Source organism: Coregonus clupeaformis, unplaced genomic scaffold, assembly GCF_020615455.1.
Source record: "Coregonus clupeaformis isolate EN_2021a unplaced genomic scaffold, ASM2061545v1 scaf2438, whole genome shotgun sequence".
Classification (NCBI taxonomy): domain Eukaryota; kingdom Metazoa; phylum Chordata; class Actinopteri; order Salmoniformes; family Salmonidae; genus Coregonus; species Coregonus clupeaformis.
This window is the reverse complement of record NW_025535892.1, coordinates 44,593-55,558: the sequence shown is the minus strand read 5'-3', so window position 1 is coordinate 55,558 and position 10,966 is coordinate 44,593. Positions and strand designations below refer to the sequence as shown.

Genomic DNA, 10,966 nt, shown 5'->3' with positions numbered 1-10,966 from the left:
CCGAGACAGGATTGTGTCGAGGAACAGATCTTGGGAAGGGTACCAAAACATTTCTGCAGCATTGAAGTTCCCCAAGAATAGAGTGGCCTCCATCACTCTTCAATGGAAGAAGTTTGTAACCACTAAGATTCTTCCTAGAGCTGGCAATCGAGGGAGAAGGGCCTTGGTCAGGGAGGTGACCAAGAACACGATGGTCATGCTGACAGAGCTCCAGAGTTCCTCTGTGGAGAAGGGAGAACCTTCCAGAAGGACAACCATTTCTGCAGCACTCCACCAATCAGGCCTTAATGTTAGAGTGGCCAGATGGAAGCCACTCCTCAGTAAAAGGCACATGACAGCCCGCTTGGAGTTTGCCAAAAGGGACCTAAATGACTTTCAGACCATGACAAACAAGATTCTCTGGTCTGTTGAAACCAAGATTGAACTCTTTGGCCTGAATGCCAAGCGTCATTTCTGGAGGAAACCTGGCACCGCTCATCATCTGGATAATACCATCCCTACGGTGAAGTATGGTGGTGGCAGCATCATGCTCTGGGGATGTTTTTCAGAGGCAGGGACTGAGAGACTAATCAGGTTTGAGGGAAAGATCAACGGAGTAAAGTACAGAGAGATCTCCGGAGAGACCTGAAAATAGCTGTGCTGCGATGCTCCCCATACAACCTGACAGAGCTTGTGAGGATCTGCAGAGAATAATGGGAGAAACTCCCCAAATACAGGTGTGCCAAGCTTGTAGCGTCATACCCAAGAAGACTTGAGGCTGTAATGGCTGCCAAAGGTGCTTCAACAAAGTAAAGGGTCTGAATACTTATGATATTTCAGTTTTTTATTTGTAATACTTTTGCAAAAAAAAGAACTGTTTTTGATTTGTCATTATGGGGTATTGTGTGTATGTAGATTGATGAGGGAAAAAAGACAATGGGTCTGAATACTTTCCCAATGCACTGTATAATGAATGTAGAGACCCCATGCAGCCTGTGTCACCAAAAGATACACCTTGTGTATTCTACTTTTCTAACTCTCAACAGTAAGACCCCGACTGAGTTCCTAAAAAAAATAAACAGGTCTACTGGAGAAAAACAAAACGCCAACTGGGAAGGGTTGCTGTTTGGGGGAGACTCAAATAAGAACTACTTAGGTTTATGTCGTGTAATGTTTATATATCTGCTTCTGAGAGGATTCTAGCTAGACTAGAGCATAACCACATTCATGACTTAGTCTGGCTGGCCTCAAACTGATATGTTAATAGCTGTGGGAAGCGACTTGCTGCACTCTCTATAAAGTATTTCAGTATGCATGCATACTACATCTTTCAAACTGTGAAAAGAGTTGTGCACGTTAAAAAAATTATCCCCAACCATAATAGTGTGGTTAGCAACACTTCACACAAATGGGTATGCTTAAATACTTAACAAGGTGGCAGTAGCACCATCCACAACCCTAACCCTAACTGAAACCGTTCAGTAATTGCTTTTATAAATTGGAAATTACAATAACAGGTGATGAAATTAGTTATCCTAACCAAAATCGCCTTGGCCCAATCTCTGAGTGATACACTGAGGTGATAACACTGATGTGTGACTAGGCACGTTCCCAAAGTATCTTGAAGCCCACCCAACACCCTCCTTTGTGGAAATGTTCAACAGTGAGAAGATGACAAGTCAGTGGTTTAACTAACAAGAAAGGAAACCACAGTGTAAAGCTGTGTGTCTTTAGAAACTCACACCAAATTGGGGGAACATTGTTTCACTCATGATGCTCCACCCCCAGAGTTGAGTCGTTAATATTTGTGTTTCCATTGAATACTTACAAAACATATAGACACAATACAAATACAGACACAATTCATGTTTAAAGGCACACACCCTGTAATCATTATATCTACATAATGCATTCAAAATATTGGTGCCAAGATCCCTATCCAGCAGCAAATAGAGGACCAAGGGGTGTAATCTCAATGGAATCAAAGCAACACCAATCTTTAAGGGTGTCAGAACTCAAGTCCTCCTTACAGTGAGGGGGCATTAGTTAGATTTAAGTCATTTAGCAGACGCTCTTATTCAGAGCAACTTACAGTTACATTATTATTATATATATTTTTTCATACCCCCCGTGGGAATCGAACCCACAACCCTGGCGTTGGAAACGCCATGCTCTACCAACTGAACTACATCCCTGCCAGCCAGTCCCTCCCCTACCCAATTGTGCGCCGCCCCATGGGTCTCCCGGTCGCGGCCGGCTACGACAGAGCCTGGATTTGAACTAGGATCTCTAGTGGCACAGCTAGTACTGCGATGCAGTGCCTTAGACCACTGCGCCACTTGGGAGTTAACCTCCTCTGGCCCCATGTCTGCTGCAGCGCCTCACGGTCCAGTTTGTTGAGCTTCTGTGAGCACAGCCACAGCCACAGGTCCTGGACCTGTTCTGACAGGCCGTCCAAACTAGAGTTGTCCCAGGGTCCGGCTGCCTGACAACCTGAAGAAAGAGAGAGAGGAACAAATTAGAGGGACTAAGAGAGAGCCTGAGAGTCAGACTGAGAACCAATAGACTACTATAGGCCTACTGTAACTTGAAGGTTGAAATAGGTCAAAGGTCGCTGGGTGGAGAGGAGGCTGTGGAGTCCCACTGAGGTCACTGCTGGGTTCTCTGACAGGTCCACAGACACCACGGAGGGACAGACAGGCAGACACCTGGACAGCAGGACACACAGAACATACAGATGTCAGTACTGGACAGTCAGGTCACATGAACCAGAGGTAGTGTACAGGGCAGATACTTGGAAAAGACCCAGGAAGCTCAACTAGCTAAATACAGAAGGACAAGGGTGATATACATTGAGAGAAACCACAAACACACCCCTGGCGAGGGTGGCTACGCTGCCGTCCATTTCCTGCCAGACTCAGTTGGGTTAGGGAGCAGTCATCCTGTGGAACACACAAAGGACCAATCAGAACCATGTTTTCTGTGCCTCCTCCTCCATTTCAGCAAGGGACCAATCAAGACCAAGATCTCATGCTATGCCCTTAACCAGGAAGTTAGTACTATGTCTATCACCCAATATGTCAGTGTTGAGTTCTCAGCTTGGCCTCCAGCTTAAACATGACTAATCAACATGAATCCTACTTACAGGGGGACCATCACTACATTCGTTCCTCTATTGAAGACCATCTTTCCATAGTGCCCGATTAAGTCAAATGGTGTACACACTTTAAGATACAATGAAGATACTACCATTGTATCCTAACTACCATATCAGCACATGTTTCTTAGCTTGAATACCAGAGGCAAAGTTGTGGAGCAGATAAGTGGATGACATACTTCCTTTTCAACCTGTGAAATGTTTTCACAGCTTGCAAGGCGCCTGCCTTAAACCTGTGGTTTATGTTTACTGGTTAACAGACCACTGATAAGCGCTTTACAGAGAAAGAAGAGTTTCATTAACAGAAACCCAACCAATTGTTTCAACAAATTCTGTTAAAAGCTTCTCATCATTTTAGTGATTTATTTATTGTATTTGCAGTCTTTATCGTGTACCTTCCTGGACAAATTTCCTCTACTAAGTATCTACTTACTGTAGATACTGTGATAGTTTGTGCAGTTCTTTAGACAAACAATGCTTAATTAAATACTCTATAAAATAACTTTATTTGAATTTGTGTGTGTGTATGTGTGTGCATTTGTGTGTGTGCATGTGTGTGTGTGTTTACCTGGGACAGGAGGACTGACCTCAGATGTTCTAAAGCAGGGTGGTCAGCGGGTCCACAGCGGATGGCAGCCAGATCGAGGTCTGTGAGACAGTGGAGAGGCAGAGTCTTCAGGACCAACTCAAAGCCCATAGAGCCCAGGGCATTATGGGACAGATTCACTGCCTTCAGGTGCCCTGTGCCTGTAGGACCATGATAGGATTCTGATTCTTAGGTCACATTTCAAGAACCACCTCACAAACAGATAGCAATGTATCCATGTGGAGTTGAAAATTGGTGTCCCCCAATGTTCCATTGTGGCTCCTGTGCTTTTCACCATTTATATAAATAATCTAATGCTAATAATATTTGTAATATCAGTGTAAAAAGGGTATTAATGAGCCTGTTTACCTGCCAGGGTGCTGGCCAGTAGGAAGCAGTGCTGCTGTTTACCTGCCAAGGTGCTGGCCAGTAGGAAGTGGTGCTGCTGTTTACCTGCCAAGGTGCTGGCCAGTAGGAGGTGGTGTTGCTACCGCGGGTAGATAGGCCAGTAGCAAGACAGCCTCATACATCAGTAGCCCTAGCCTGTTCTGTCCTGCACACCCAGCTGCTGCCAGACAAGAGGGGTGGTGCTGTGACCATCACTGAACATAGGTTAGTGTATTTGTGTCTTCCTGCATGCATTTGTTTAAAGTGGTTGTCATGTCATTGCCTCTTACTTAGAGTCAACCATGTTTCTATAGTAGGGGGTCTGTCGTGTGTTTCTGCTCGTTTGTGTGTGTGTGAGCAGCCGGTCCAGTGTTACTACCAGGCCTGTGGCCTCCTGCCACGCCTCTCACTGCAGAAAGAGGGCAATCTGCTCTCCCCCCAGGACCTGCTTCTGGCTGTTCTCCACACCAATGATGAGGTGAGGCCAAACCCCTAACCACTGACACTGGATCAGATATTTTTCCATCCTTCTAATGGTTAATGTTAAGAGTGAGGATAGGGTAATCTGATCCTAGATCTGTGGGTAGGGTCAACTTCTACCTTAAGCGAAACTGGTGATGGTAATTATGATGGTGGTGATGATGTCCACTGCAGGTCTTGGCTGAGGTGTGTTCGTGGGACCTCCTCCCTCTTCCTGATCAATACAAGAAGGCCTGTCACAGCATGACAGTGGGGTGAGCATGTGAACACACACATACCTAACGACCACAGCCTCTACCGGCCTGTTATATTTCCTGCCACAGAGATGTCTAAATAACACCTTGATCCAAGAGTCCCTAAATTACTTTTAGGAATTATTTCTGAGATGTGAACACCTGAAGTGCATTGTTAATCCATGCCGTGTATGTGTGTGTCTGCGTTTATGTGATGTGATGTGTGTCCAGAGGAGAACAAGCATGTGGTTCGTCTGTGTGAGGTGCAGGACGGCAGTCCCTCTGTGTCAGTGTGTGACCTCAGCCTGACCCCCTCCTCCCTCTCCCCTCTCCCCTCTCCTCCACGCCCTCAAACTGCAGGTCAGACTCCACCCAGCTGTCTGGCAACCATTTCCACGACATTTTTTTTATTATTTATAAACAAAAAACCCACAACCCATGGGAAACACAGACATATAGTGCCTTCAGAAAGTATTCATACCCCTTGAGGCAGAGGAATGTATTTTAGAAACCATAGAAACAGAACTACTAGAACAGAAATCCCCATTCAAGTCAATGATCTGAGATGGGTGAACCAGTCTAGTAATTCTATTTCTATATTAGAAACCATTAACTACCCAGTCCTTAACATACACTGCCTCATCCAATGATGCAAATACAAGAGAGCTCGTGGAACGAATAGAAAGGGTCCAAAAGTGCAAACCCCACCCACCTGGAACTCCAGGTAGACTAAAGCAAATTCTCAAGGTATTTGAAAGATTTGAAATATTATTTGAACCCAGGTCGGCTCATAGTCAATCTCTCTAACCTGCTGAGTGCTGTGGTGGGTCTGGGGGTGGCGTGGAAGGTCGGGGGTCATCGTCGTCGGTTACTGTGGGGCTCTATGTCCTGCTGCCATCGCGGTAAAGCTGGGTAATATGGACAATATATCATATACCGGTATTTTATTCCATTTTGATGGTATTTGATGTTTCTGAATAATGAAAGTTCTAAATATACATTATGGGTAGTGAATGACAACTTATTAATTCTAAGTGGTTTTAATGGGCTTTCTCCATTCTGGTTGATTTATACCAAACTTCAACCAAAAATAATAAGAGGACAGAACGTTGTATTGATCGGTCTCCGTCCGTTAGTACGTTAGTCACACGCGATATCTCAGACAGCACTGGCCCGATTTTGACAAAACTCGTCTTGCCATAGAGATCCGGCATTAACATCATTACACTGATTGGCCCAAGGAGGGACCTATAGTAATTAACTGAAATGTGTTAGTCACACGCAATATCTCAATTGGCCCAAGGGGGTGGTGCTACATCATTCTTCGTGGACGATAGGTTTACTGTTGCCTTGTATTTTATAGTAACATTTAACAATAGTGACTCATTTTCAAGTGCCATTCAAGACACAGAGACATTACATGGCAAGCAAAACAGAAACTTAGAACCCCTAAAAGTCTAAGCTAACATATGGCATTGTTTTAAGATGGTCATCCCATGGATCATTTAGCTATTTGATTTTGAATTTTAAGACCCCTGTAGGTACTAAAAAATAATGTAGCCCATAGAAACACATATAATAACACATTCATAATGGCAAAATAGACCTCCAAAAAATACATCATAAGGAATTAGGATTTGAAGTGTCTGTTTTTAGGAGATATAAGAAATCTCAGGATATATATATATATATATATATTTTGTGAACACATATTTAACCCCCTTTTTTTGTTTACACAAAACTACTTCAATAATTCCATACATTTTTTCAACTGGTATCAGATTACCTTCAGATGAGTCCTGTGACACCTGTGTGGGTTGAAGAGCAAAACAGAGAACACCATCGTGTTGGTGATAGTCTCCCCTCTCCATAGTGGGATCATATTAGATTTTGTTTTGTTGATAGATTGTGGCTTCTATCAATGTACTTTTCTGCATCATTTCCAATCCCCCATATATATTATTGTGTAAATATATATATATATTATTTTAAATATTTTCTTTCTTTATAATTTTTCCCTAACCCTACGACCCCTCTCCTAATTGGAGTAAACTAATGGACACCAATACTTACATGCTGACCACACCACCCGCGTCCGCAGCGTTGCAAAATAAAATGTACAAATACATGTTATTCAATCATTGTACCCACACTGCTCGCGCACGTCAACGAGCATCTGCATAGCCAGGCGCTAAAATAGAACTTGGTTCTATTTGTGACGCTTGGCGCGCTGCAAGTCCCACCTCTCCCATCTCTTCATTGTTTTTTAGCAGCATGCAGCATACTGTATACCCACGTGGGTGATTGAAAGATGAACTGAGGTCCACACTCCAGTCCAGTTGGGTGTGGTAAGGCACCTTAAAGTTGGTTGCCAACCACCATATAAATTCCAAAGAAGAAGAAGCCTGAAGGAGGAGAGATTACTAGAAATGAACTCAGTTTACCATTTTATCTTTGGATTAATTGTCGGAGTAGAGGACCTTGTGCATTTCAGGTAAAATCACAACCCAATGTTTATATCCCAGGACAAATTAGCTAGCAACAGCAAGCAAGCTAAATTGCCATAAATGTTTAATGTTTTTCAACCTGTCCCCAAATTAATATAGTTGGTTAAAAGTTGGTTTTGAAATTTCAACCTGTGTGTCCTGATCGCGTCTGATGTGGGTGAAATCAACATGTGCGCGATGGCACACGTAGACGCACACGCGCGGTGTGGTCAGCATGTTAGGCTTCTACTTCCAGCTTATATCAGCTTATCCAGCTACATTGAACAAAAATGTAAACGCAACCTGCAACAATGTCAAAGATTTTAATTAATTACAGTTCATATAAGGAAATCAATCAATTGAAATATATTCATTAGGCCCTAATCTATGGATTTCACATGACTGGGAATACAGATATTCATCTGTTGGCCAAAGATACCTTAACAAATAGGTTGGGCCGTGGATCAGAAACTAGTCAGTATCTGGTATGACCACCATCTGCCTCATGCAGCGCGACACATCTCTTTTGCAACGAGTTGATCAGGCTCCCACTCCTTTTCAGTGGCTGTGTGAAGTTGCTGAATATTGGGGGGAACTGGAACATGCTGTCGTACACATCGATCCAGAGCATCCCGAACTGGCTCAATGGGTGACATGTCTGGTGAGTATGCAGGCCATGGAAGAATTGGGACATTTTCAGCTTCCAGGGATTGTGTACAGATCATTGCGACATGGGGCCTTGCATTATCATGTAGAAACATGAGGTGAACATGGCGTGGCTGGAACAGGTTTAAAATGGCGGACAGAAACCAGGAAGGAGAGAAGAAGAAGAAAGAGAGTATCTTTGACCTGTCATAGTACATTGATAAACAAATCCGTGTGAAGTTTCAGGGAGGACGAGAGGCCAGTGGAGTTCTGAAGGGGTTTGACCCCTGTTGAACCTGATATTGGATAGCACCATCGTACTTGCGGGATCCTGACGACCAGTTCAAGCTGACCGAGGACACGCGGCAGCTGGGCCTGGTGGTTTGTAGAGGGACATCCGTGGTGCTCATCTGTCCTCAGGACGGCATGGAAGCCATCCCCAACCCCTTCATCCAGCAGCAGGACGGATAGTCGGCCAGCCTCGTTCTCTAGGATGACCTCACAGTAATCCAATTCCTGGTGTGTATGTCAATTGTATTTCCTTGATTCCTTGCATCCTTCTACTTGCCTCCTTCTCAAAATGCATTGGAGGAGAAGATCAGAGGAGAGGAACCTAAGATCTACTCCAGTGTGCTTTGAGAAGAAGGGAGGATGTGAGGATTCAATTAAATATTATTGCGGTTAGTATGAAAAAAAAATATATACAAATAAAAAAAAATTATGCACTCACTACTGTAAGTCGCTCTGGATAAGAGCGTCTGCTAAATGACTAAAATGTAAATGTAATTGTCATGTAAAATGTGATGCGAATGGCACGACAATGGGCCTCAGGATCTTGTCACAGTATCTCTGTGCATTCAAATTGCCATCGATAAAATGCAATTGTGTTCGTTGTCCATAGTTTATGCCTGCCCATACCATAACCCCACCGCCACCATGGGGCATTCTGTTCACAAAATTGACATCAGCAAACCGCTTGCCAACATGACGCCATACAAGTGGTCTATGGTTGTGAGGCCGGTTGGACGCACTGCCAAATTCTCCAAAACGACATTGGAGGCAGTTTATAATGAAAATTCAATTCTCTGGCAACAGCTCGGGTGGACATTGCATTGTGTGACAAAACTGCACATTTTAGAATGGTATTTTATTGTCCCTAGCACAAGGTGCACCTGTGTAATGATCATGCTGTATACATTTTACATTTACATTTTAGTCATTTAGCAGACGCTCTTATCCAGAGCGACTTACAGTTAGTGAATACATATTTCTTTTATACTGGCCCCCCGTGGGAATCGAACCCACAACCCTGGCGTTACAAACGCCATGCTCTATCAACTGAGCTACATCCCTGCCGGCCATTCCCTCCCCTACCCTGGACGACGCTGGGCCAATTGTGCGCCGCCCGTATAATCAGCTTCTTGATATGCCACACCTGTCAGGTGGATGGATCATCTTGGCAGATGATGCTCACTAACAGGGATGTAAACAAACTTGTGCACAAAATTTGAGAGAAATAAGGTTTTTGTGCAGATGGAACATTTCTGAGATATTTTTTTTCTGCTCATGAAACATGGGACCAACACTTTACATGTTGTGTTTATATGTTTGTTCAGTGTATATATTTTTTACGGATCCAAATTGCAGATTTAAAAGAAAACATAAATCTTCAGCGGACAATGAAACCTTTGTTTTTAAGCCCTGGATTTATAGCCCCTTGATATTATTGTTGGATCTGATTTTAATAGCAAACATTTCAATTGCCATAATAAATACCTCCCGAGTGGTGCAGTGGTCTAAGGCACTGCATCGCAGTACTAGCTGTGCCACTAGAGATCCTGGATCGAATCCAAGCTCTGTTGTAGCCGGCCGCGACCGGGAGACCCATGGGGCAGCTCACAATTGGTCCAGGGTAGGGGAGGGAATGGCCGGCAGGGATGTAGCTCAGTTGGTAGAGCATGGTGTTTGCAACGCCAGGGTTGTGGGTTCGATTCCCACGGGGGGCCAGTATGAAAAATAAAGAAATGTATGCACTCACTAACTGTAAGTCGCTCTGGATAAGAGCATCTGCTAAATGACTAAAATGTAAATAGATATGCCAATAGTGGACAACCTTGTTTTTCTCTTCTTGCCAGTTTAATACTTTCTGAGAAGTAGCCATTATTTACTATTTTACACTTGGGGTTACTATACATAACTTTAACCCATTGTAGAAGAGATCCTCCAAAATTAAAAAAGTCCAGGCATTTATATATAAATTCCAGTCGTATTTTATCAAAGGCCTTTTGAAAGTCAGCTATGAATACCAGGTGTGGTTTCGATTGTTCCAGTACTTGTCTTATATTATCGCCAGTGTATCGTCCATGTAAAATTATTATTGGTGTTTGTGGTTCACTCCAAAGAAAGCGTTTCCACTGATCCAGAGTCCAATGTCGGCGAGCTTTACACCACTCCAGACAGTGCTTGGCATTGTGCATGGTGATCTTAGCCTAGTGTGTGGCTGCTGGCCACGGAAACCCATTTCATGAAGCTCCCAACGAACAGTTATTGTGCTGACATTGCTTCCAGACGCAGTTTGGAACTCAGTAGTGAGTGGTGCAACTGAGGACAGACGATTTTAACGCGTTACGTGCTTCAGTACTTGGCAGTCCCATTCTGTGAGCTTGTGTGGCCTACCACTTCTCGGCTGAGCCGTTGTTTCTCCTAAAGCAGCTCTAGCAGGGCATAGATTTGACAAACTGACTTGTTGAAGTTGAAAGTCACTGAGCTCTCCAGAAAGGCCATTCTACTGCCAATTTTTGTCTATGGAGTTGCATGGCTGTGTGCTCGATTTTATACACCTGTCAGCAACGGGTGTGGCTAAAATAGCCGACTCCGCCAATTTGAAGGGGTGTCCACATAGTTTTGTATATATAGTGTATATCTCCATAATGCATACACAATATACGGTGCATTTGGGAAGTATTCAGACCCCTTCACCTTTTCCACATTTTGTTACATTACAGCCTTATTC

At 43.7% G+C, this 10,966-nt stretch overlaps 1 pseudogene; it reads left to right on the top strand.

Annotated features, from left to right (window-relative positions):
• The first annotated feature begins 7,944 nt into the window (after positions 1-7,944).
• Positions 7,945-8,497, top strand: LOC121538723 (annotated as a pseudogene).
• Positions 8,498-10,966: the final 2,469 nt, after the last annotated feature.